This window comes from Microtus pennsylvanicus, chromosome 8 (assembly GCF_037038515.1).
Source record: "Microtus pennsylvanicus isolate mMicPen1 chromosome 8, mMicPen1.hap1, whole genome shotgun sequence".
NCBI lineage: Eukaryota > Metazoa > Chordata > Mammalia > Rodentia > Cricetidae > Microtus > Microtus pennsylvanicus.
The window spans coordinates 5,429,143-5,456,133 of record NC_134586.1 but is presented as its reverse complement, the minus strand read 5'-3'; the positions used below and the strand labels follow the sequence as shown (position 1 = coordinate 5,456,133).

General features: G+C 44.6%; 1 protein-coding gene across 2 annotated transcripts in view; it reads right to left on the bottom strand.

Moving 5' to 3' along the window:
* Nucleotides 1-26,991, bottom strand: part of Sox5 (SRY-box transcription factor 5) — a 998,560-nt gene that overhangs the window by 766,177 nt on the left and 205,392 nt on the right. For both annotated transcript variants that reach the window (XM_075982319.1, XM_075982312.1), the window contains exon 3: nt 13,908-13,988. The gene's annotated coding sequence lies outside the window, so the exon portion shown is untranslated. The remainder of the gene's footprint in view (nt 1-13,907; nt 13,989-26,991) is intronic.

Here is a 26,991-nt window from a genome sequence, read left to right as displayed (position 1 = left end):
GCTTTTAAAAAGACTTATTTCTGAAGTGTGTGTGTGTGCATGTGGGTTTGTGTGTGTGTGTGTGATGTACAAGCCCATGTACTTATATGTGCAGAAGCACAGAGAGGCCAGGAGAGGGCATCAAACTCCTTGAAGCTGTAGTTACAGGTGCTTGTGAACTGGATGGTGGAGGTGCTGGGATACCACTTGGGGTCTTCCGGTAGAGCAGCAAACACTGGTAACCAATCCATATCCACCCTCATATACAGACCTCGTTGTAACTTAAAAATGAGGCGCTAAATAACTAAACACTGGCTCTCTGGGCAAGTCTGTAACAGGACAAGAGTCCAGGCCACAAATGACAGGCTTGTCACTGTGCCACAAGCACTGCCAGAGTCTATACACCAGCATTAATAACCCGTAACCATTTACTTCTGAGTTCTGAATTAGATTGTGAGAGATGAGCAGATGAGGGCAGAGATGGAGGGCAAAGAATTCCTTTCCTGGTTCTCCATCCCCACTAGCATGAGAAGGAGAAAGCTCAAGGTGAGAGACGGAAGGATATAAACCCCAGACTGGCTAAGCAACTGGGGCCCACCCCAACTCCAGCTGTGTGCCTTCACCGTCTTTACTGCGGACCTCTCGCAAGGCAACAAGGTCCATTTTCTATGAAAGATGCGAAGGCGAACCCGTGGGGACCCTGATACCTCCTGAGCTCATAGCTGAGAAGAGATTTCATGCTGAGTGCAAAGCAACAGTTTCCTAGTGAAGGGTCTTACAGTTTGGCTCTAGAATGTTCCTCCTTGACTCAGTAAGTGAGGCTTATTATTTCCCAGCTGGTAGTGCCACTTTGAGAAACTGGATTTTCTCAATTGCTCCATCATGTCTTTCCCACCATTCTGGACCGAAACCCTCTGAAACTGTGAGTCTTAACAACCCTTTCTTCCTCAAGCTATTGGTGCCAGGCGTTTTTACTCTAGCAATGCTAAGCCAGTAGTATTAAAAAACAGAACAAATGTCATGGACTCAAGTAGATTCTCACCATGCTCCCTCCTGAACTGGGACAGCACACTTAGCTTTGCTGACACAACCTGGAGTCACCTGAGAAGAGACTCTTAAGGAAGGACTGTCCACTTTGGGTTGCCCTCTGGTAGGTCTTCACGGGGGATTATGTTAACAAAGGTAGCTGATGTAGAAAGACATAGCCCATTGTGGGTGGTGCCATCCCATAAGTTGGCATACGTGTGGAGAAACAGCTGAGCCCAAGCAAGCGAGCACATAAGCACTGGTTTCTCTCATATGCTTCGGTGGTTTATGTTTCTGCCCTATTCTCTTTCCCAACTGGATGGACTGTGTAACCTGGGATCAAAAGCTGACACAAGCCTTTGAATCTGAAATACCTTGAAGATGGTTCTGCCAGGGCATTTTATCATAGTGACAGATATGAAACTATACCAGTCATGATCATGCTTCCAAGACTGTCCCCATGCGTGCCATAGAGTGGGTGCCTAGCAAATCCATGTTGGACAGATGGGCAAATAACCTTGTAATAGCCATGACCGACTCACTCTCCAAAGGATGCTCTCCAGACTCCCTCAGCCATGTAACCATGTATACTCTTGATGACATTAGCAAAATAGATGAGAGATCCATGCAAAAATAATAGACATCTCATCTATACAAAATAGTCATGGATAAATGAAAGCCTGCTTAGAGGTGAGTGTGTGTTTCCGCTCATGAGGGATCTGGGGGTTCGTTCCTGACGTTCAGTGGTGTTTCTCAGATTAACTGCAAGCATGGTACACAGCAAGACTCTGTGCTGTTTCTTCCCCCTCTTTGCCTAAATTGTTCCCTCAAATAATACCTTCTTGGTTGTCAAAGGCCACCACTACAAAATGACAAGTGTGCGGCTACAGGCTCACATCTGTAACCGTAGAACTTGGGAGGGTGAAGGAGGAGGATCCCCGTTAGCTAGAGACCAACCCGGGCTGCACAGTAAGTTCCAAGCCAGTCTGGACAAGCAAGTAAGACTGTCACAGTTTCTTAAGTAGATAATGGATCAGAATGAGAATAAGTATTATATTAAATAATTCCATCTGAGGACTAGTTTACACACTGCAAGTTAGATACCCTTTACAATAAACCCACAACCAATTTGTTTTATCAAATGTTAGTTACAGTTATTATTTTTGGTTGGCATTTATTTAAAGATGCTAGTCACAGAAATAAACACCACTAAAGTTTCACATTGCCTGTGACAGCAGGGTAGGGTCTGTGAATTTCTTCTACAGAAGTGGAAGCTGAGGCATGGCATGCTTATCCTGGAAGGGGAAGCACCCACACTCACTGAGGGTTAAAACCTGAAAAGAGTCCATTCCAAATAAGCAAAGAACGTTTCACTAATGCTCACGGTCAAGCCTCTCAAAGCCTCCAGGAGGGGCTTCTCCTTGGTAGTGAGCCTTAAACTGTGCCAAAATAATATGCGGAATGCAACCTCGATGACTGATTTGCAATTATAGCAATGATATTATAGCTTTATTGGCCAAGATTGCAGAAAGCCGTTTCCAGGAAAGTTTATAACGCACTATGAGCACATCCTCTCACATCTCCCCTCGCCCCCTCCCACAGCATCCCTTTGTCCTCCAGAAGTTCTACTCTTACCTCCACGCCATCAGTACATACAGCTAGTATGACATGCCACTATCTAGGACCACAAGTGAGAGAAGACACGTGGTACTGTCTTTCTAGATGGCTTTAATTCGCCGGTGATGGCCAGTGACGCCCACTTTCACGCACATGCCCCGACTTCATTTTTTCACGGTTAAAAGTAGAAACCACTGTGAGTGCGGGCTGCATTTTCACCGTTCCTCTGCTGCTGGACACACGGGTTAGCTCCGCAGTTCAGCTATTGCAAAGAGTTCTGCGGTAAGCATTGAGCACACAGCATCTCCATCCGGGGAAAGGGGCACTGAATATGCCATCTGGCTCTAAATACCATTCTGGTTACAGGGTGACAGAGCCGTAGGGGAGTCTGGGATGGAGAATGCCTCTGAGATCTGGTCCTGCTGCACTGGGACACCCCGGAAAGGGATTCTTACTATTTGTCTAACATTAGCCTGGCTTTGGTCATATCCACGTTTTCTCACATAACTTGGCACAGAAGAGGGCTCTTAGGCTTCACCTGAGCCACACTCAGAGGGTGCAATATGAAGGACGCTATCCGCAAACACTTTCCCTCCTTTACAACCCAGGGTTTTCCAGGAGGTTTAAAAAAAGTCAGAGGAAACTCTGCATTTCCATCTCTCCCTCTGCTCTATACGTGTTCAACATACATTTTATGAAGGGATAGAAAGGAGTAAATGCTTCTTGTCTTCAGACCTGGAGACTGGAATAGCACCATGCATACCCTGCCCAGGAGCAGAAGACATTAGAACAGCGCAGAAACCAACGCTCTGTCTCTGGCCACGTGTGCATCTTCCCTCAGGTCTGGGCTCGCGAGCGGAATTCCCACCCACGACACTAGAATTTCATTGAACAATATAGAAAAGGAAGGTGGTGAGGTAAAAATGAAATGGATTAGTGGAACTGTATCAAAACGAGAAAGGAGAGGGAGAAAGGGAGGAGGGGAGAGGAAGGAGGGAAGAAGAAAAAGAGGGAAGGAAGGGGAAGGAGAAGGGAGGTGAGAAAGTAGAAACAAAAGGAAAAAGCTGGAATTCTCTCTTAATATCCATACCCTTCGGTAAAGTGAGAGGTTTGCTTTAAGGCAAAATCTCCTCTTCCAGCACTCACTGATATTTGATTTCTGTGTAACTTCCTCTTCGAATAGGTTAATTACAGAGGCAATTAGGCTCGCTTCGCACAGGATGTCACTATTCCCTCACATAAATAGCACCAGAACACATGTTCCAGGCATAGAGAAATATCTGCAAAGACCAAATTTCAGAACACGTTGGAATGGAATTCTGTCCTAGCAGGTGCCGCCGGACCCAGTGCAGGGTTGAGTCTCTTTGCTGCTACCCTCCTTGTTGGCTCAACAACCCTCATGTCTTATTGTCCACACAGAAGTCTCTCCTGTGAATGAGGGGACTTTTGCTCGAATCACCAGAACTCACAATGCAAGAAAAATCGTGGACCTGAGAGATGGAGCCGAGGCGAGCGAAGTCGATACGGTCTTATTAACAAGGCAAACAGCCAGCTCGACCTGCAAACTCTATTATTAGTTTACACAAATGCTCTCGTCCCACAGCCTCCTGGGTGCCTGCTCTCAGGGCTCTGTTTTACATATTCAGTCTGGGAGTGAGTGGCTGCTTATAGCTCTGACCACAGTGGTTAATAGCAGCAAGAGGCTGTTAAGATGAGCTTTCTAAAGTTTGGATGTAGGGAGCCCTGGGAAGATGGGCCCAATCTTGGTGACAAACACAGCATGACCATGGCTTCCAGGTTAGCCGGAACCCCCTGACTGTTCATGACTGCTTGCTTGTTTCTCAAACCAAAACGAAAGATGCCTCTTTAAGAGAAGAGAGGAGTCAGACACTGAATACATATTCACAAAAGTTAGCCTCTCCTTCCTGATAGTGGCGACAAGGATGACAAGAACAGAGAGAACCAACGCCACTCGAAATGTGTGGTTCATTAACAAAGTTGTCTCCGACAGCCACAGTGAAAGCAAGCTCCCAGGTCCTGTCCACGGACTCACCAGTGCACACTTTTCTCCTGTTTGGTCATACATGGTCCTACTGGTGCTGACTGGATGTCTCCAAAAGCATTTGCCACTGGTCCTACGCAGCCTGTATTGCTATGATGAAAAGAACCCAAATCCTGTGGCCGGTTGCCTTCCTCTCTAGCATGAATTTCTCAGCTGTTCCCAAGCTAAGCTAGGAATGGCTCCGTCTTTATGCCGGGGTTTGAATATGGCTTTGTCTTTACTAGCGGCTGAGCCATATCAAATTACTCAGCGTTCCTCTGTCTCTGTGCTTTCTGTGCAAAGTAAACTCCAGACAAACTAACGCTACCTGCTTCATGGAGCGCTTAGCAGGCTGAAAACTGTATCCCTTACAAACCAGGCAATGAGGTTATGTACAAGGAAAATGTCAGTCAGTGTCAACTGCCACAAGAGTCGTACTATGAGTAACAATGACATGTGCACACACAGGCACAGGTACGTATACATGTATTTAAGGTTTTCTTTTTATTAGAAAACAGAATTTAAAGTGATGATTAAAATTCCACAGGATAAGTAAGTTGAGACCCGGAAGCCCTCTATGCGCCTGGAATCTTCCCACAGTTTGACAGACACAACAGTCTCTCTGAGATCTTAGCCCAGGCCTACCTGAGTGTGGAGCAGCCAAGGCTGGGATGAACTCTGTCTTAGTCAAGGTGTACCCAGTCGGCGCTGAAGATCAACAGACCGACACCGAATGCTGAAAATCCCCTTCCAGAAGCTGAACGATGCCACGGGGAACTTCTCAAAGAACTTTTTTTCTTGTCACAGGGAAGTGGCTAGACCTATTCTATTCAAACTTTCAGGCCCATTTCCTCTAGAGAGTTTGGTACTGGGTGGGTAAATCAACGAAGTCATTAGGCAAATTAGTCGCTTTGACTATACTGCCTGCAAACACGGGCTTTCGTGCATGTGCATTCCCTGCCCAGGATGCACAAGACGTGGCTATCAGAGTCTGGTGGAGAAGCAAGAAAGGAGCTAGTCCCCACGGTACCTTGAAGGGAACAGCCAGATAAACGATGCCCGTGATTGCAGGTCACACACACCATGGATGCAACCTTCTCATCTTTTCATGTGGGGATTCCCTGCTGAGATTTCGGCGAGGACCCTCTAGGTTTTCGAATTACTGATTTTGTATTTCTAGCCACTACAACAACCAATTTGAACTGACTTCGTGGGTAACCAGATCAATAGTGTAGACATTAATTCTTAAGGGGTTATGGGGGAAGGGAAGTGACTAGAACACTTAGCCTATAAAGCAGACTAGAAAAATCACTACCAGAACAGACACGAGGAACACAACAGGCTCCTTCACAGCCCAGCGCTTTTTGTACAGGCGGGGGCCGAGGGCAATTCAAATCATCTCTGATAAAGACCTAGCACCAGTGAAGAAGAAGACGCTATGGACATGGCTGGTCTTTGCCCTCTCACTCAGCATCTCAGAAGAAACCCATGCTGAGCAGTCCCATGCATCTGAAATAACCGAGCAGGCATGGAGGCAGAGGTCAGCGGTAGAGCTTGTGTGAGCCATGGCTTTGCTTGTGTGAGCCCCTCCGTACAAGTTCGGCACTAGAAACACGAAGAAATTAAATAACCAACTCTAAAATGATGATAGCTCTCTCGAATTCTTCAGGATCTCGGGAAGATCACAGTAGGTTGAGATACCATGACCAATCAAAGATAGGTATTAGCACAATGACATCATCCAAGCAGTAAGATGCTGTGAGTCCCCAGTAAAATGAGGTCACCTGAGAGTCCCCATTCCTCAGCCGCAGTCACAAGAGTTACATATTATGATGTCTATTGTGTCCTTAATAAAATCGTACCAGAGCAGACTGATAGTAAACTCTGTTCACAGTTACCAAACTGCTACTTCTTTTGTCCATATTTCATGTTATTTAAAGGGTGCAAACAATGGCATCTCGTGCAACCTTATAATTATACCCAGTTTTTCTCCCGTTTGCATTCCCCTCACCCCCATTTTCTTTCTCATTTGTCTGTTGATGCTACTGGGCACAGACAATAAGAAGCTCAGCTCAACTTCCACCACAGAGGCTTCGGCTCCCCTTATGCCATCTCCTGGCATCACCTGTGAAGTCTAGCCAGGAGCCATGCCATAGCTGGGCCTCTGTGCCCGGGTCTTTTGCTATTTGAATGAGTCTATGTATATGAGGCTTGGTGACCATTTACAATATTGAGTGTAAGAGGGCAGGTTAGAATAGTCAGCACTTCTAAGTCAACTGGCTGCAAGGGACAAAATATATAGCCAAGGACAGAATTTATAGCAATAACATTTATGTATCGTGTTACTCTTAGGACAATCCAATTTATAAAGTGCCTATTGTGTATACACAAGGCACAACTGTAAATCACTACGTTAAACAGTGTCAACTGCCAAAACACAAGTTTCCACCGAAATTCGGCACACTGAGATTAATGAGGACTTTGAAAGAAAGCATGCTTTGAAAAGAAAAGACAAAAGACACCATCTCTGATTCATGCTGGGCGAGCAGCATCCCCATATATAGGAGCAGTGTCTGAGGTATGATTTACACACCTATGGCAAATCTCTGGTAAATATTAACCTCCCCAGAGGGTGGAGGTAGCCATGGAGTAAGCAGGGAATGTGGCAGAAACCCAGGTCTGACACCAACATTAGCTTTCTATTTTTTCCTCCTCGGTGGAGAACAGATTTAAAATGAGCAAAGAAGGAAAGCCTTTTTTCTGTTATATATTGGTCCATGTTCATCTCCAGGCCCTTGAAAACCTGGGGAAGATGGCGGGGACACCACCTCATAGAGTTCCTTTAATAAACGGTGACTCACAAAGACCCACATCCCGATTAGAGTCTTGAAACAAGGGTAGGGAAATGGCTCCATGGGTAAGGAGCAAACTGAACGAGCAAGATGACTCGAGTTCTAATCCCTAGAACCCACCTAGAGCCAGATGTAGTAGTGTTCACCAACAATCCCAGAAAGACTGGAGAATCCCCACAAACTCATGGGCCAGCTAGTCTGGCACTCACAGCAGGAAGCAATAAAGACATCTTGCCTCAAGTAAGATGGAACGTTGTGCCCTGACCTCAACAACATGTACACACCTGCACACACTCACACAAATGCATGTGCACGAGCACACACACACACACACACCCAGAAGTGAAACTCAAACATATGCCCACACTTTCCCTGTTTGCCTTCCAGCCCACAACTTACTCAGAATGCAAATCTTATAAAACCTAAGCTTTCAGTTTCTGGATTAAAATAATTCCATTTCCTTAAATATTCCTTGACATTACTAACAGGGGGTGGGTTGTGAGAGTGCCCGTGCAGCTGAACTGGACATCACTAAGGACACAGACTGAATACCTTGAAGAGACCTGGGCCTCTCCTTTCGCTATTTCGACAGGCCTAAGGGCAAGATGGTTTCTGCTCCTTCCACCCACGGCCTTCACGTAGCCCTTGAATTGATTGAGATAAAATGATGAAAAGCCTTACCTTTTTTTTATAGATTAGAATAACTTTTTATCTTTTATAAAAGCTTGCTTCTCCACCTGCTGTGGATGACTGGCATTTCCATAGAGACAAAGCAGCCCACTATCTTGGTTAAAGTGAAAATTAAAATTGAAAAACAGGTAAAGAAATGTTTAAAAAAATCCCGTGCTTGGTTGTGAATGGAGGAACTACACACTGCTTCCCAGGTCCTGAGAACCAGCGCTGTGAAGAAAGAGGTTGGGGCCTGGAGAATGAAACTTGGCACAGAGTGACTGAGACCCACAGATTTCCTGACTGAACCCAGAACCTGGGGTATGTCACGGTATTTCAGGGCATTGGTAGGTTTGGGTAGCATTAATAAGCAATTCGGGGACTTGACTCACAACCAAGGCTCTCACACATAAGAAGTTCACTTTAGTCATAAATGGAAAATTCTGGAAGTTTCTGGCGAAACACTCCATTCCTGAGGAAGGGAGCTCAGCTCAGAGGATTTCTGTCTGGGAGCAGAAAGGGGAGGGGGGTAACATGGTGAGGCCCTCCTCTTCAAACATGTTAATTCTTCAGTAAAACAAGTGGAAATCACAAGTCAAGTCCTTATTCACCAGTTCAGGGTCCTTAGGAAAATAAACACGAATCTACTTCCTATTGCTGGGACCTGCCATCCTAGTCCTCACCTTGCTAAGAAGTTTTTATGCTTACCAATATTAATGAAAAGCAAACAATCACCATGTAGACTTTCACATCTCCTCACAGACCCCAACAACATAGCTACACATCATCTGTTTCCCCCAAACAACTCGGTGGAAAGGAATTAAGGAACTACCTGACCCCACCAACACGGCCCAGAATGGTCCTATGTGCAGCTCTGGCTAGTACTTTCCACAGCACAAGGCTGCAGGCACAGAGACACTGGTGTCTGCAGCGGTGACACTGTTGAGCCCACAGTGGACAACACTTACCAGTTGTGAGTGTCTATGTTCATCATGAATGTGTCCTGAGAGCTGTACTTATCTACATTACAGAGAGATGAATCCAGAGAACAGTTGATACTATGTCCATTTAGCAATAGAATAGTAATATGAACCCCTAGACCTAGATTCTTTGTGAAGAGGAACTTCGATACAGAAAAAGTAGTCAATTATTCCTATAACAATCGTGTCTCTTTGACATTCATGGCATAAGGACCATGGTGGAAGAAAAGGCAGAAAGATTGTAAGAGCCGTAAGTAAGGAATAACAGAGTAAAACAGGTCTGTTAAACATAATAGGGCCAGAATACTCAAGAACTCGCAAGAGCCGAGACTGCCTGCATGAGATCAAGACAATGAAGAGTCTAGCACTGAGTGGGGAAGGGTTCGTGGGCCCCACCTAACTGAAGAGCTATGGGCAGTTGATGGCTTCTGGGGGAAGGAGGGCCGGTTTTCTTTAGGTTGACCATGTGGCAGTGGATGGTCCCATACCACAAGAATTCTGACAGCACAAACTGGACCTGATGGGATAGTGGACATTTTCACATACAAGACATGAAGTTGGCAGCAGGGAGGTGAGGGCAGATCCAAGAGGACTCTTGGAGGAGCTGCAGTCAAAATGATCAAGATGCAGTACACAAAATTCTCAAAGAATAAATAGGGTATCTTGCAAAAGACTACGCAAAGTTTCGTATGTTACCGTTACGAAGTTCTTATCAAAACTATTTATTTTAATTGTGTGTATGTGGGGGGTATGTGCATGTAAGTTCTGGTGTTTAAGGAGGCAGGGGCTGTCAGATCCCCTGAGCTGTAGTTACAGGTTTTGGGAGGCATGTGATGTGGATTCTGGGAACTAAACTCAGGTCTACTCCAAAGTGCTAATAGCTCATAAGAGCTGGGAAATCTCTCCAGTCTCCAAGTTCTTATTTTCAATAAAAAGTCATGGGCTCTGTTCTATACAGAACAGAAGCAAAGAAACACGTAGGCGGCCCACTCAGTTCCACCTTAGGGAACAAGAAAATGTCATGTTTTTCAGTCTCAGTTTGGATATTGTCATGTCAGCCACTGTTACAGGGGACACTCATTCTGTCTCTTGCTCAGGAGACAGCTAGTAGCCAGCCACCGTTCTCCATTCTGGTGGAACACGGCTGGCTGTCTTCTGTTTCACACATGCTGAATCAGTGCTCCTTTAAGACTTGCTGACCCAAGAATCTAGGGGTGCAGGAAATCTAGAGCCCTCTATAACTGTCCATAAAGTCTTAGGCACATTCCTCTCATAGAATCCAGGGGAATTTGTTCCAAAGAGACCCGCACCCCACACTGAAAACAAAATCCACAGATGTTCAAGCCCCTTGTCCCTTGGGGGAAAATGGCATCTGATTTGCCTATGATCTTCACACATTGCCAAAAACTTTACATCATCTCAGGTGACTCATAGCATCTAGCATGCTGCCTGTATCCTTAACACGTGTAGATTCAGGCTGGATTTGGGCTTGTGATAATTCTAAGCTTTTGGGTTTCTTAGTTTTGTTTTGTTTTGTTTCTTGAAAGGTTTTGAAAGAAAAAAGTTTCTTCTCCTCCTCCTTCCCCACACAGTTAAATACACCAGACAGTGGGCTGACTATATGTACATATGGTGGTTTTTATTGATTAGAGTGTGTATGCACATGTTTCTCTGTGTTCACATGTGTGTGCAGACCAGAGCCTAGCATCCAGCTGTCTTTCTCAATCAATGATCCTCTCTTATCTATCTATCTATCTATCTATCTATCTATCTATCTATCTATCTATCTATCTATCTATCATCTATCATCTATCTATCTATCATCTATCTGTCTATCTATCTATCATCTATCTGTCTATCTATCTATCTTATCTATCATTTATCTACCTATCTATTATCTATCTATCATCTATTATAACACCTGTTCTCGTACTGAATCTAGAGATCAGATATTTATCTAGACTGTTTTTTAAGTGACTTGGAGGAATTCTCCCATCTGTGCCTCCCAAGTGCTGAGGCTGTAGGCACATGCCCCATTCAGCTTGTACATGGTCACTGGGAAGGCAGACTTGCTTGGAAAGCACTTTACCAATTGAACCACCTTCCCAGCCACATGGGAAGTAAACCTTCATGGTTACTATTTAGTATCTGTGAAGCCTTATTTTCAAGGAACCCTTTGCCTGAGGTCTAGTGTCCATGCCTCGTCAACAGACAAGGCGAAGCTGCTGCTGTTGCTGCTGCTGCTGCTGCTGCAGGGTGCCCAGGGAGATGTCTATCTGCATGGTGTCTGGTAAAGAGACTTTATAATTTGATGAATGATACCACTGAGGAACCAGGATAGCCACCTGGTGTGGGAAATCCTTCTCTATATGTGTTGCTTTTATTGGTTAATGAATAAAGAAGCTTCTTTTGGCCAATGGATAAAGAGAATATAGTCAGGTTGGAAAAGATATATATAGAGAGAAAGTAGGCAGAGTCAGGGAGACACCATGTAGCTCTGCCAAAGACAGACGCCAGGGACAGAACTTTATCCGGTAAGCCACAGCCACATGGTGATACACAGATTAATGGAGATGGGTTAGTTTAGGATAAAAGACTTAGCCAGAAATACACTTAAGCTATTGGGCAAAGAGTATTGCAGTTGATAGAGATTTCTATGCGATTATGTCAGGAGTCTGCAGCTGGGAAATGAACAAGTGGTCACCGTCAACAGCCACCATCTTGCTACCAAAGATGACAGCAACCGATCACACGTGCTAGGCACGGTGGCTAAGAGATGGATAGGAACAGAGTCGGTTATAATAGTTGATTCCGGAATTTAGCTTTGCACCTTGTATTTTGCTTATGTTAACAAGCAGCGTGTGTGTAAGTGTGCCCACACTCAATCTCCAAAATGTGTGCATTGCTAAATTCTGTTTAATTGTAACCAGAAATCTCTCACCTGTCCCATTCCCCCACCCCAACCTAGTCCAGGTTGCCAAAACCACACACTACCTACCGCTTCTTACATCGCCACAGAGGAATTGTGTCAGTTTTCCAGTTTTTCTATCAAAGTGTACACAATACAGGAATATTTATCAGGTGACAAAAGAAGAGCGGCAAGGAGTTTAGGAGAGGGACAAACATTATGTCAAAGAACGATTCCAATATAGGACCAATTAAACTTACACTTTCATTGAAAAAAATCAAAATATAAGCAGATAAAGTTCCCTGAGATAATCAATAAGAAACATGACCCGTGTTTCGTGAGGAGTGGCGCAGGGGGAGAATTTATTCAGACCCCCCCCCCACATACACACACACGTTTTCGCTAAGTCAGTATCTGTAGGAATTGTACCCATGCTCTCCAAATTCAATTCCGACTGGGCGTGACTGACAGAGTGAAGAGGTACCTAAATGTAACTGCTGAGTTTAGAACGCTTGCCCCTTCCCTTGAACTGGATCTATAGATGCCAAGAGAAAGTATTTTAGATTAAGTGAACAGATTCATAAACACCCTTGGAATATCTATCATTAAGGCTGATTTATTTTGTGTGGGCAGCAGTAACTCAAAGAAATGCCACAATATTCCAGAAATATTGCATGTTGCTGTCTCCCCCGTGCATCGCAATGGCACCACGCGAGAGTGACGCCATCCATATTCTTCTGGAGCTCTGAGTAGTCACAGCAGTCAACAGACCCCGAACCACTCTGAGTTTACGTGGACATCAGCACAGGCTCGACTCAGATTTATTACGCTGACAAATGGCCTTTCATTTGCGAATTTATAGTATAGCCATAATTTCTTGAGGGAGCTGAGAGGTTCATTCAAAAAATTGCCACAACATTTATCTAGGCAAAGATGATGGATATGGCCTGCAAAATTAAATGCTTTTAAAAATTAAAATCATCACGCCAAGGGAAAAGACATGTTCCTTCCTGCATTGCTCACACATTTAAGTAATAACTGCTCTCAGGGCTGGCAAGGCCTAACTCAGACAGTGTGTTCATGCTTATTAGCTATATCCACGCAGACCGTTTCTGAAGTTGTATTGTCAGCTACTACACATTTCCAATGTAAATTATTCATTTTATCTTCTGATTCTGTTCTCCTATTTTAAACTATACAATGTGTATGTGTATGCATGTATATATATATATATTTTTTTTTCTTAGCTACTTTTATTGGATTTAGTTATTCACCCTCTTGTATACTATAAGGCTGACAGTAACATACACTGCAACAAACTATTATAATTTTACTACCATCAGGCATATACTTTCATTGAAAAAAATAAAATATAAACAGATATTGTTCCCTGAGAGAATCAGAAGCAGGATCATCAATGCATGAAGAAGGACTGTGCTGGGTGACATCTTTATCTCGCCTTCCTTTACACATAGGTGTAAGGACTCTTCAACTACCATGGTGTGTGTGTGTGTGTGTGTGTGTGTGTGTGTGTGTGTGTGTGTGTGTGTGTGTATTATGACTCTTTATACAAATGTAGGTTTTCAAAAATAACTCTACTATTATAAAAGTTAGTAAAAAAGTTGATCCCGAGTTTATGCATTTAATGCAATTAAGTAAATGTCAATCTAGCAACGATTCACCTTTCTTTAACTTTGACAACATCAGTTCAAAAACCCATTCTCCCAACTGTTGGCAAAGTACTTGAGCAAAGTATTTCACACGTGCAGATAAGGTTTTTGTTCTGCTTAACCCTTGCATGCTAGCCACAGTCATTAAGTCCATGCGGTACGTACCCTTATCGGCTTGCTAACTCCTTGTGGGCAGGAACATCCTCCTCGTCATCATCTTTGGGTCAACAGCAGCCAGCACAGCACCTGGAACATACACACAGCTCATGAGTGTGCTTGAATGCACTGACCAATGCTGACTGGACTCTACTGGAAGATACTGACTGATGAAATAATCATTCCTCCCCTGTAATCTTCCTTATTAAAACAGCACACATCACCACTGGATGACGACAGCTATACTGCAAACACTCAATTCCTATAATGACTTCTAAATCTTCATTCTGCTTGTAGTATAGTCTTTGGTGTTTAATATTAGTTATTCTTTAATAAATTCAGGCATGTACACAGTGTTCGGGTCACATCACCTCCAACATACACATCTTCAACTCCTCCCACAATCTCCTCAATGTCCCCCACCAAATGTCAACCCCTCCTATGCTATTCTATATTGGGTTCAAAATTAGTACTACCCAAATATGCATGAATGTGGAACCATCTATTGGGCATGGTTGTGATGGCTATTCTTGGTTGTCAGCTAGACTACATCTGGAATTAGCTAAAACCCAAACAACTGAGTACATCTGCAAGGAATTTTTCTTCCTTGGGTCATTTAAGGTAGGAAAACCCACACTAAATCTAGGTCATTTGAGGTGGGAAGACTCAGCTTTAATCTGGGCCACGCCTTCTGAGGACAACCTACATAAAGGACATGGAAGAAGGGAGCGTCTGCTCTTTGTCTGCTTGTCCTCACTTTTGCTGGCAAGTCTGCTCCTTCACCGGCATTAGAGGCCACCACTCCTTTTGGTTCCGGTATACACTGAAGAGCAGCTGAGACATCCAGCCTGGCGGGCTGAACAACTACTGGACTCTTGGACTTTCCATAAGAAGACAGCCATTGTTGGAATAGTTGAACCACAAGCTGTAAGTCAGTTTAAGAAATCCCATAGCAGATAGATAGATAGATAGATAGATAGATAGATAGATAGATAGATAGATAGATAGATAGATAGATATAGATAGATAGATAGATAGATTCATTCATTCTAGCAATTCTGTTTATCTACAGAACCCTGACTAATACAATGATTGACATTCCATGGGACACACTCCTGACCCTGTCTTCCCCGATGGTTATCAAATGTTAATAACTCCTAAGTTAGGAGTGGGACTCCATGAACCCCTCCTTCAACGAGGAAGAATGTTGACTGGTTGGATCTTCTGTGGATCTGGCACAGGCAACCACGGCTTCTATGAGTTCCTGATTGCAGCAGCCCTGTTGTGTCCAGAAGACACCATCTCACCTGTCCTCCGGCTCCACAGTCTTACCACACTGTCTTTCCTTCACATTGTTCTCTGAGCCTTGGGGGAGTCACAGTAGCAGAGGACTCCACAGACATTTTCTCTCTGCACTTGGGCAAATTGTAGATCTCTTTTTAACCACTGACTGAAAAAAGAAGCTTGTCAGTGTGTGCCAAGAACTGGCCTAACCTGACCCCTGGCCCAGAAGGGCTATCATCTCTTGGTTTTTGAGGATACAGTTCAGGTAACCATTTGGTATTAAGCCCTTTAGAGCTGGGGTTCATGCTAGGTAAATTACTTTCCCCTTACAAATGCAGCTATCTGAAAAATACAGTATCTTTCCAATAGTCTTGTGAAGGTGGAGGGTGATTTAGCATGTACATCATACATCTAAGGCTGGCATTACTTGAGGAATCTATGTGAAATAAATGGCTTCCTCCTTTAGTATTAGGAGGTGATGCCCTGCAACCTTGAGCAGTATAGGGCTATGTTTGGTTGGTTAGGGCTTTGTCTAGGTTAGTTAGGGCTCTATCAACATGATTTGTGTTGGGGGCTTTGGTCCACGTAACAATAGTTCTGCATCCATTAAAGACTGGACTCTAAAGCTATTGGCTCAATGCACCCTCCAGGATGAACTGGAGACTAAAGGGAGGCCCCACGGACAGTCTATGATCAAATCTCAGTTCAAACTCTGGGCACCAAAGGCTGGTGTGAGTTTCTCTTTGTTGAGGATGCTCTGTTCAGACTGTCACACAGTAGTGTCAAAAACACACTTCCTGTAAGGGAACCCCTATGCTTACTGCTTCCCTAGACTCTGCCTGATGTCTGCTCTTGGCTGCTTCTGGTCTGCATCTCTCCTCTGTAGTCAACTGTGAGTCTAAGAAGTTCCTGTGATCCCTATGAATCACAAGTTTTCAAACCCGAGAATGGCTGTGGAAACCCCTACAGTCACTGCTGGTGTCAGAAGTGAGATTCCTCTGGCTCCCTCTCACTTTGACACTGACTAACTACCTGGGCAGTTGCTTAACCCCCCCCCCCCAGCTCCCTGCTGTAAATCCTCAAGGCCTAGGGCTTTGAAAGGTAACATACCTTACCCTTAACTCTAAGTTTGCTTAAAGGTCTCATAGTTTAAACCCTTGAACCAGATGATGTTTACATAGAGATTACAAGCTATTGCTTATCTTGCCCTATGCAAACAGCAACCAGCTCCAATTCTCCAGTAACAGATTCAAAAAGAAAAAAGGTTGCATTTTGTTTCGTTGCTGTTTTGGTAATGTAAAATAATGTAAGGAAATAGTGTAGACTTTGTTTGTTGCAAGGAGATATCCCAAATAGAAAGGACTGGAGCAGGGTGGCCCCTGTCGTGCACAGCAGTGAGCTAGTGTCTAGGTATCAATTCAGCTACTGCGTTTGTGACCATTTGTGACAGAACATATGGAAATGCAGATATTACAGACTCCTGCCCAGTGTTCCCCATGGGAAAGAAGAAGCCCCTGGAGACCATGTTGAACTTGTCATGTAGACTCCTCCCTAACACTGGCAACTCATGGATCCCTTCAAATGGAAAACACATAACCAAGTATCAGTCTATACTCATTCCTTGTACAACTGAACAATTGCCAAGTTCAGCTCCCCTCCCAGGCTGTGTTGAGGAGGCAGACCTTCTTCTGCATGCCCTCAGTTACTTCAGAATGTTCTTCACCTTTCTAAAGGGATACAATCAGGCAGCAATTATCTCTCCTGAGGTGAACATCCATGGTGCAGTCTACACAAAACACGGAGCTCCCAAAGTCCTCGGAGTGAGGTTGAGATCCCTCGTGCGGGCTCAGTGGGGGCGCCAGCAGGATGTGGAGTGTCGCTCAGCTAATTCTCTACAGCACTAGATTCTCTTCAGAAAACATGGGGCAGCCACGTTCCCACGAGACCAATGTGGCTTCACGTCAAAGTCATTTGCTCACTGAGGAACTAATTATCGAAGTATAGACAATATGCTAATTTCTACCTATTCCCAGTGACAAGGAGGTGATAAGGCACATAGGGTTCTGCCATCACTAAGTATTGTTTTTTGTTTTTTTTTATTTTTAGCATATATTTCCTGGCTACTGGGAGTTTGACCATGGTCCAGTGAGTGGACCTTCTTATTTGTTTGTTTTTTATCTTTTCTCCTCCTTTTTTGTGGGGGGAGGGGGTCACAAGGGTGAGGGTTTAACTGGGAGGACTTGGAAGTGAGTGTGAAATTGGGTGCATGATGTGAAATTCCAGCTATCAATAAAAATATTATGCTACAGAATATATATTTCCTAACAACTATAAAAAGGAAAAATGAATGCCTAGTGGGTATTATGAAAAACACCTATAATTCTGACTCTTGTGGGAGACAGAGGCAAGTACATCTCTATGTTGGAGGCCAGTCTGGTCTACGAAGGAATTTCCAGAACAGCCAGAGCGACATAAAAAAAAACCCTGTCTTAAAAAGAAATCAAAAATAGATAAACAAATAAATGTGTTTTATATATAATAAGCATATATTAATATATCATTTAATTAAAGTTATAAAAATAAATATAATTAAATATCTATTCAAGATATAATGTATATTAAATTTGTAAATATAGAAGAATATAATTTTATAATTAACGTAATAATGTATAATTTCTATGTTGTATGATATATGATGTGTATGACAAATATAAATAATAAATGTATATGACACTGGAATGTATATAAGCATATATGTATATTCCCATTCTTTCCAACTGGAATACTATAATATCACAGTCAAGCCCTTACTTGGGCGACCGTCTTAGCTGGAGAATGATGCCCCCTGTCTACTCCTATTGTACCTAATGTTATGGAATTTACCAAGTTGCACTTAAACTGCACAGGATTGATGTCTGCCTCTTCCATAAACATTATATAGGAAGAAAGTGCACCTCAGATTCCCATGTCTGGTACAGGCAGGAAGATCAAGGTTCAAGACTGCCTTCCACTACATAATGAGGTCAAGGCAGTCCTACAATGTGAGTAGGCTTGGCTCTCCCGAGTGGTTTGCTGGGTGACAGACTTGACTCTCACACAGGTTTCGTGGCGAGGCTTAGCCTAATCACATCTTGCAACAAGCCAAGTCTGCACTATTTCCTCCTGAACGTTAAAGTACACAGACTGTCCCCAGCTCGCTAGCATGTGACTTACGATGTTTTGACTTTATGGTGACACTGAAGTACACTTATACAACTATTCTGCTTCTCACTTTGAGTGCGGTATTCAATAAATCACACGGAATGCTCCACGCTAGTATAAATTAGGCTTTCTGTGAGTTGTTTGCCCAACTGCAGACTTAATGTAAGTTTTTGATTAACACGGGCTGGGCTGCATTCTGATATCGCGTGGGTGAGGTACATCCCTAACACTGGATATCGTTACCTCTCGATGAAGCCCTTTGGAGATCAGGGATGCCCACGTCATGGAGGGGAGGGTATTCTCAGTCAAGAGGAAGAACTGAGCTGAAAGTGAGGATTAAGAATAACACAACCTACAGTGCTAAATACATTTTAGGTCCGCCATGATGGCAACTATTCCAGTCTTTGAACATGTCTGGATCAGAAGGTTCTGGTAAGTTGGTCCCATATAGGCATGGCAGCAAACAAGCTGGCGATTGGTCATCTGAGAAGCTTCCTAATGATACAGATGCTCTGGGCAGCTTTCTACTAGAGGTTCTGTGCAAATTTCCATATGCGGCTCTGTATAATATCAAGTCTATTTAATAGATGAGGTGTAGAGAGGCACTAAAACTGAATAGCAATGCTTCAAGTAGTGATAGTCACAGGATGGGATTTAAGTACAAGGCCATGACCCTGTCAATGACCTTTCTCTTGGGTCTATGGGGTGCAGGCTGGTGGCTGAGTGCAATCTCTTTAAGCTTAAATCACAAATACTCTATCAGCCCCGTGAGCCCAGGGTAGACAAGGCGAATGAGGAACTAACAGACAAATGGATGATCTGACACAGAGTGGGCTTTACTTTTACTACTATTTTGATTTTGAGGCAGGGTCCTAAGTGGCACAGGATGGCCCTGACCTCCTGATCCTTTCACCTCTGCCTCTAGGATGCCAGGATTGTTGGCACGCACCAGGCTCAGCTTTGTGTGGTTCTGGGGATGAATCCCAGGATATCACACAAGCCAGATAAGCAGTTACCACTGGAGATATGCCCCCGTCCCGCAGGGAATGGTTCTATATTCACACTGTAGATCAGAGGGTGGGGGTGCTGGATGATGACAGACCATGAGCATGGGTCCATTCTTCTTTGTGCTTTAAAGTGAAAGTAGACAAAATTTAAGCCTTTAAATGTGTCATAAAGTTACACTATTTCACCAAGACTTTTCCTACTTAAATTATTCAACTTGATGTTCAAGTCATCTTTCTCATTCCACCTTCTCTTACACATACAGGGCTCTTTTATTTCTGTGCTATTGAAAGTGACACACTATCCCACTTATCACTCAAGACCAACCAAGAACATAAATTCTCTTAGAATCCATAGGAAAGGTGGTCACTTAGAGTCCACAGCAGCCTAAAACACATTTCGTAGTGTCTTCTTATGAAATCCTCCAGAATAATATATGACCTAGAATCTTAAAGGGTAAAATTTGAGGCACCGTAGCAATTTGTCTAAATTAAACTGTTAAGACATGGAATCTAGTTGCTTTGGCAAATCCCAAGAACTTCCCCATTTTCTGTTTAGTATGGAGGGAACGATGCACACATGGAAGAAATCTTGCGCACATATGGAGGGAGCCATGAACACAGGGAGGAAGCCATGGAAACAGAGAGAGAGCCATGGAAACAGGGAAGAAGCCATGTACACATGAGGGAGCCATGCACACAGGGAGGAAGCCAAGTACACATGGAGGGAGCCACGCACACAGGGAAGAAGCCATGCACACACGTTGACGGAGCTATGCACACAGGGAAAGAGCCATGTACACACGGAGAGAGCCATGCACACAGGGAAGAAACCATGTACACATGGAGAGAGCCATGCACACAGAGAAGAAGCCACACACACAGGGAGAAAGCCATGCACACAGGGAGGGAGCCATGCACACAGGGAGGGAGCTATGCACACAGGGAGGGAGCCATGCATACAGGGAGGAAGCCATGCACACAGGGAGGGAGCTATGCACACAGGGAGGGAGCTATGCACACAGGGAGGGAGCCATGCACACAGGGAGGGAGCCATGCACACATGGAGAGAGCCATGCTCTCCACATCTTCCATGCTCTCCACGATCTCCACGCTATCCTGGCTGTCCATGCTATCTTGGAAACTAGCTGGTACCTATAGAATCTGTGTGTCTGCTCTGCCAGCTCACTAGGAGACGTCACTTGACCTTCTTGAAGCCATAGACAAACACCTTAATGGTTTCCAGTTACAGAAAGGAGGATCAGGAACAATAAGCAGCAAGGGAAAGACTGCATGAGACTTAGAGGGGTAGAAATAACTATGACAAGAGGCTTCGATGTTCATCATAGCTACTCAGCTAGGTGCTGAGCTATGACTTTGTACATATTATCTGATGTGATTCTCACAATCACCTTATGACAGGATCCCTCTTGTTTGGTTCATCTTACAGTTGAGAGAAAGGGCACATAGGATTAAGAAAAACGTACAAGATCACACAACTCAAACCCCATAGCTCATATGCTGCCCCATCAACTATGCTCAAGGGTTCAAATGACATACCATAGTAAAAAATAACAAGCAGCAGAAGAAATTACAGAACTGTCATGTATTAGAGGTTCAAAGAGTTGTGTCTGAAGCCAAAGTCAAGTAAAATATAGAAAAAGAAGACTTAAAAAAAAAGAAAGGTGTATTTGTGAGGTCATGAGACTTGTGCAGGCAAAGGATGCCACGAAGGGAGAAACTCCTCTGTGTGATTGTGTGTGTGTGTGTGTGTGTGTGTGTGCGTATGCATGCCACAAGTATAGCCACTGGAGGTTGACTCCTAGAGTTTCTGTTAATCGTTCTCCACCTCAAGTTTGTAGAAAAGATCTCTTCACTGAACCCAGAGCTGTTCAGTTGTCTGGCAAAATCCCCCTGTCTCTGCCCATAACCCTGGACTGCAGTTCTGTATAACTACAACTGGTTTTTATATGGATTCTGAGGATCAAATTCAGGTCCCGCTGTGCACCAAGCACTTTTCTGGCTGTGCCATCCCCCAGGCCCATTTATTCACTTCATTTTACAGTGAGGCAAATACACCAGAAGCAGCGGTGGCCTGGGATGGATAGTCTCTATCTTGAGTCACCGTTCCTTCCTCCTACTGTTTCTGGAATACCCTCAGAGCAGCCATTGGATTCCACTCTCACTGAAGTGCGGTTTTCGGCCTCATGTGGGGTCCTCATACGTGAAATGTGAGACTTAACCACACACACCCCATCCAGCTGCCTGATAGCAACTGCTGCACATTGCTCTACACAGGCCCTTCCTGGTGCCCACTGGTCACTTGCTATGAAGACAACGGCAACTGCACCTTTGGAAAATAAGGCGCTCGGGACGTAGACAGCAAAGAGGAGATGCCACACAGTTAGCAGCATCTGAGATGTGCCAGCCTCCATGTCTAGCTCCTTACTCTCCTAAGCATGCCCTGCAGACACAGAACGAATCTGGAGAGGTACAGGAAGTGTTCAAAGTCCTTTTACTAGAAACACTGGAAGTAGAGGCCAGGGCTCTCTCTCCTCAGGAATCATGACGTGTTCGGAGCCTGGAGACCAGATCATGTCCTGAGACTCGGAGTCCCCGCTGTCACTTATGTGGGTGTGATGATAGTAAAACATACGTGTTTTACAATGCAAATGGTCTTTAATCTTAAATGGATTTCTATAGGTGGGAAGCACAGAGACCAAGTCCCTTAGCCCTGTCCGCAGCTCAGCCCGCCACTCACTCAAGAGATCTTAACTCATCAAGGAGGAGCCGGCCTCGGTACAGCTTTAAAATGACTTCACTCCCATATTTACATATTTTTAATAGGGCTATGATGAATCTCCTTCCGCTTGACTCCTATTTTGAGCTGTGATATTTTAATCTCCATTCTTGCTGCAACTTAGCAGATGAATGTGCACTGTGACAGAGCTCAGAGGAAATCGTATAAATAAAGCGAAGTGGAGCTATGACATCCCACATTTTATAGCTTTTTTATTGTAGCTGAAGCATAAACAGAGCACAGCTGTGTTATACTTACCGCTGTGCGTGCTCCCTCCATCCTCACCCCCTACTGGTCTTAAAAAGACAGTGCTCTTATTTAGAAAGCGTTGACTATGAGGAGCAGTCCCCAGCAGGCCATCCTCTGCCTCAGAGCTTCCCCGTCAACTCGTGTCTCTGGTCACACAGGGAGCTCTGTCTGTTCAGGGTCTCACCTGATTGAAGATCGTCAGTATGTCTACGGCAGCCTAGGCTGAACCCAAACCAGAGTTCTGAGCTGTCACTCGCTGTAGGATGTCCCCTCATGCGAACTGGCACATGCCACACCCACAGGTACATTCTCAAGTGCGCTTCCAGGGAACTGGGAGACAGGAAAGCAGCGTGGAAGTCTTCACCAGTGCACTCTCCTCAGGAGAAACCCTGTGTATGAACTCTCGAGTGCTCTGGTGAAAGTTGGACCTGCCAGGGGAGCCGAGGGGAGCTGCAAGTGTGGCTCTGATTCCCATAAAACAGCTCTGCAGGCTCGCAGCACCATGGGCTTTAGAGTTGGCCATGGAGCCTCCAATGAGCAACAGAGCACAGGCTTCATCTGGACCCTGACAATAGAGGGGAGAGATCACATGGTGGATGAGCCCACACGGTTGCAAAGCACACTCTGCAGAAATAGAGTGAAGTCACACGGTTGAAGAGTCCAGGCTGTCACCTGATCGAAGCCGAGCTCATCTCAGACTTCTGAGACCTTCCATTTGTGTCGAAAGGAGTAAGCAGCGTTGATGGTACCCTAGGACCCAGTACTGTCAACCATGGGTCAAGTTTTAATGATCACTATGACAGTCAAAAACAATAAAGCCAATAACCAAAATTTCTGGAGATAAATGAAGAGGATCACCCCACCAAGCCTGACTCCTAGTTCCAACCGCTCCTTCGGAGGCCCAGCCACGCTCCTGCTCTCTTCTCCTTCAGAGGCCCAGCCACGCTCCAGCTCTCCATGCCTTTGGAGGCCCAGCCCGCTCCGGCTCCCCCTCTACTCTCTTTATTTCCTTTGTGGTGTTATTACTGTTGCTCTCCTCCAATCTTTTCTTAAGCTCCTGTCAAGCTGCCTCAAGTTGAGTTTTGTCATTTGCAAATATGTCTTTTTCTCTTTCTGACACACACATGCATGAATGTGCATGTGTTGTATGCACATGTATGTACAGATAAGCTAGCCTATGCAGGCTATGTATGGAGGCTAGAAGCCAACAGCAGGTTGCCTTCAATGTCTTCTCCACCTGGTTTTAATTAATTAATTAATTTTATCTGTTTGTTTGTTTGCTTGAGTCAGGATCTTTCACTGAACCTCGGTTACCTGTCTAGCAAGCTCTGGGCATCTGTCTATCTTAATCTCCCAGTGCTGAGATTTTAGGCACAAGCAGGCCACCATGCCAAGCTTGTGGATCAGAACTCAGGTCATGAAACAGTCTTTCTTATTACACTTCCCAGAGGATTCTGTTTCTCCATTCAGTTGGGATTTATTCTTCCTTTCTGCAAAGTACCAGCACACTATCTATGGGAAACAAGGAAGGAAAGAAACCCCTCCGGGTTTGTGGAGAAACTCATGATGAAAATTCAAAAGACAGGTGCATCCAAGTGAAAGACTCCAGAGGCATGGTGCCCTGTGCATTCTGGAAGTGAGAGGGAGGGCTGGGGGCAGGAGGGGGCGGGCTTGCATTGCCATTAGCATGGGAGGTGGGAAACACCAGAAGGCAAGGCTAGAGCCACCACCCTTGACAAGCTTGGTTGTTTCCAAACACCAGGCCCAACTGGGCTAAGGAGGGACATGGCTGGTACCCCAAGCTTTTCGGCTCTCAACCCTCTCAAGATTGCTCATCTGTAATACATTACCAAGATGCCAGCCCAGCCCAGAGGCCTGATCAGCAATTTTCACTTTTGTGAGAGGATTAACAGGATTCCTTTGTTTTGATGGCAGATCATCAAACTGCATCTTTAAAGAGGTGTGACCTCGTCCGGATTTGTAAGCCTGCTCCCTGGAGAATGACTGGAATTTTACTCTACTCGAACAACATATAATTTCATAAAAGAGTGACTGTCAAAACATAGTCCTCCATCCTTGATGTGTGGGAAGCAGCACATTTGTAATGTAAATAACCTCAGAAGTTGTGGGATATTTTAAAATAATCCATCTGCTGGGAAAACAAAGATCATCGGCCCAGTTGGTTCCAGTGCTAGTAAATTTCTGCGCCCACCGCACACCCGTGCGCCAGTGTGCGTGGAACCCCGAAATAAACACCACCCCAGATCAACGTTCACATTGCTTTCTTTTTCAGGGGCAAATATTTTTAATTGACCCAGTTCTCCTAACACAGTTTTTAAAGGAAGACAGGATTCATAAGCTGAGGATACCATAAGTATGGCACAACTGGGGCCAAGACAACAGTGATGGCAAACTGAATACAGCCTGGGCTATACGAAGCCAGCTTTACCTGGATGGAAGGTTATATAAGGAAAATCCAGTGCATGCTTTCTATTTGTAAGTTTGTCTGTCAATGGGCTACAACTAATCAGAGAGAGAGAGAGAGAGAGAGAGAGAGAGAGAGAGAGAGAGAGAGAGAGAGTTAGTTCCTACAATCCCCATGGAAATGTGGAACAAACAAAACTCCCCAAGAAAAGCATCTACAGGGCAATTAGCAAAAGATTTAGAAAATTAGTCCAGGGGCTGGAGAGATGGCTCAGTGGTTAAGAGCATTGCCTGCTCTTCCAAAGGTTCTGAGTTCAACTCCCAGCAACCACATGGTGGCTCACAACCATCTGTAATGAGGTCTGGTGCTTTCTTCTGGCCTGCAGACATACACACAGACAGAATAATGTATACATAATAAATAACTATTAAAAAAAAGAAAATTAGTCCATACACTTTTACCAGTGGGATCTTGTTAGAAGACATTCTGCATGTGTGTCAGTGTTTGCCTGTGTGTGTACAAATGTATGTATGTGCACGGCAAGCACGTGGTGCCTGTGGAGGCCGGGAGAGGGAATCAGAATCCCAAGAATTAAAGTTCCAGGAGATCGTGAGCCATCATGGAGGTGCTGAAAATGAAACCCAGGTCCTCTGTAAGAGCAGCAAGTGCTCTCACCCGCTTGTCCACCAGTCATCTCTGCAGCCCCTCGGGGGTAGGGTCTTTCTTTAAGGGGCAATTCCAAGCGGAGTGCACCAGAGCCGAGCAGGGTAGCCTAAGAAGTGTGTGTATGGTGTGAGAGCCTCCTTATTCTAAACAGGGGACAACTGCTCACACAGTTACAAATCAATGAAGAGTAGCCATGGCCAGGGTCCCAAGAGCTAGCCTCTGTTCTCCCTTAAGATGTGGCTTTATGTATTCATTGACCAAGTAATGATGCAAACTTAGGACCAAACTCCCTGTTTCATAAATAGAAGAAGGTAGAGTTAAAATGTATATTTCATTTTTTAAATTAATACAAATTATTTTTTCCATAGTAGAAAGATTTAGTAATTTCTATATTTTTTAAATAACCCCTCTCCTCCCTCTCTCTCTCTGTCTCTCTCTGTCTCTCTCTCTCTCTCGTGTGTGTGTGTATGTGTGTGTGTGTGTGTGTGTGTGTGCTTGTGCAGGTCAGAGAGCACAACTTCACGTTCCAGTGCTCACCTTCCACTTTCTTGCGACAGGGTCTATTGTTGACAGCTCTTTATACCAGGCTTACTGGCTTGTGGAATTTCCATCTCTACCTCCCATCTACCTCCCATCTCACCACAGGGCACTAGAATGGTTACTGTGGCACTCGGATGGTTACATGGGCACATACCGAGTCTAACGGTGGTTGTACATGGTTGGGATGGTTACAGGTCCTGAGCCTAGTGTCATAGATGGATGGGATAGTTACAGATACTGAGTTTAGTGCTATACATGGATGTGGTGGTTATGGATACTGAGCCCAGTGTTGGTTGTATATGGGAGAGATGGTTACAGGTACTCAGTCTAGTGCTGTACATGGATGGGATGGTTACAGGTACTCAGTCTAGCATCGTACATGGATGGGATGGTTACAGGTACTCAGTCTAGTGCTGTACATGGATGGGATGGTTACAGGTACTCAGTCTAGTGCTGTACATGGATGGGATGGTTACAGGTACTCAGTCTAGCATCGTACATGGATGGGATGGTTACAGGTACTCAGTCTAGCGCTGTACATGGATAGGATGGTTACAGGTACTCAGTCTAGCACTGTACATGGATGGGATGGTTACAGGTACTCAGTCTAGCGCTGTACATGGATGGGATGGTTACAGGTACTCAGTCTAGCACTGTACATGGGTGCTGGGATCTGAACTCAGGCCTCACATGTGAGCACTCAGTGCTATGACCATCAGAGTCATCTCTGTTCAGTAGAGACCCTTTAAGCATGGAACTTCCTATTACATGGGGTGTGTACTAGGCAGGCTTCGGTGGACAAGGCGCAAGCACGTTGGTCTGAGAACTCATTGCATTCACACATCTCTGTTTGGTCAATAATTCTTTATCAGTGTTTGTATCAAATGATAATAAAATTACATGGGAAAATATCTTAAACAATGA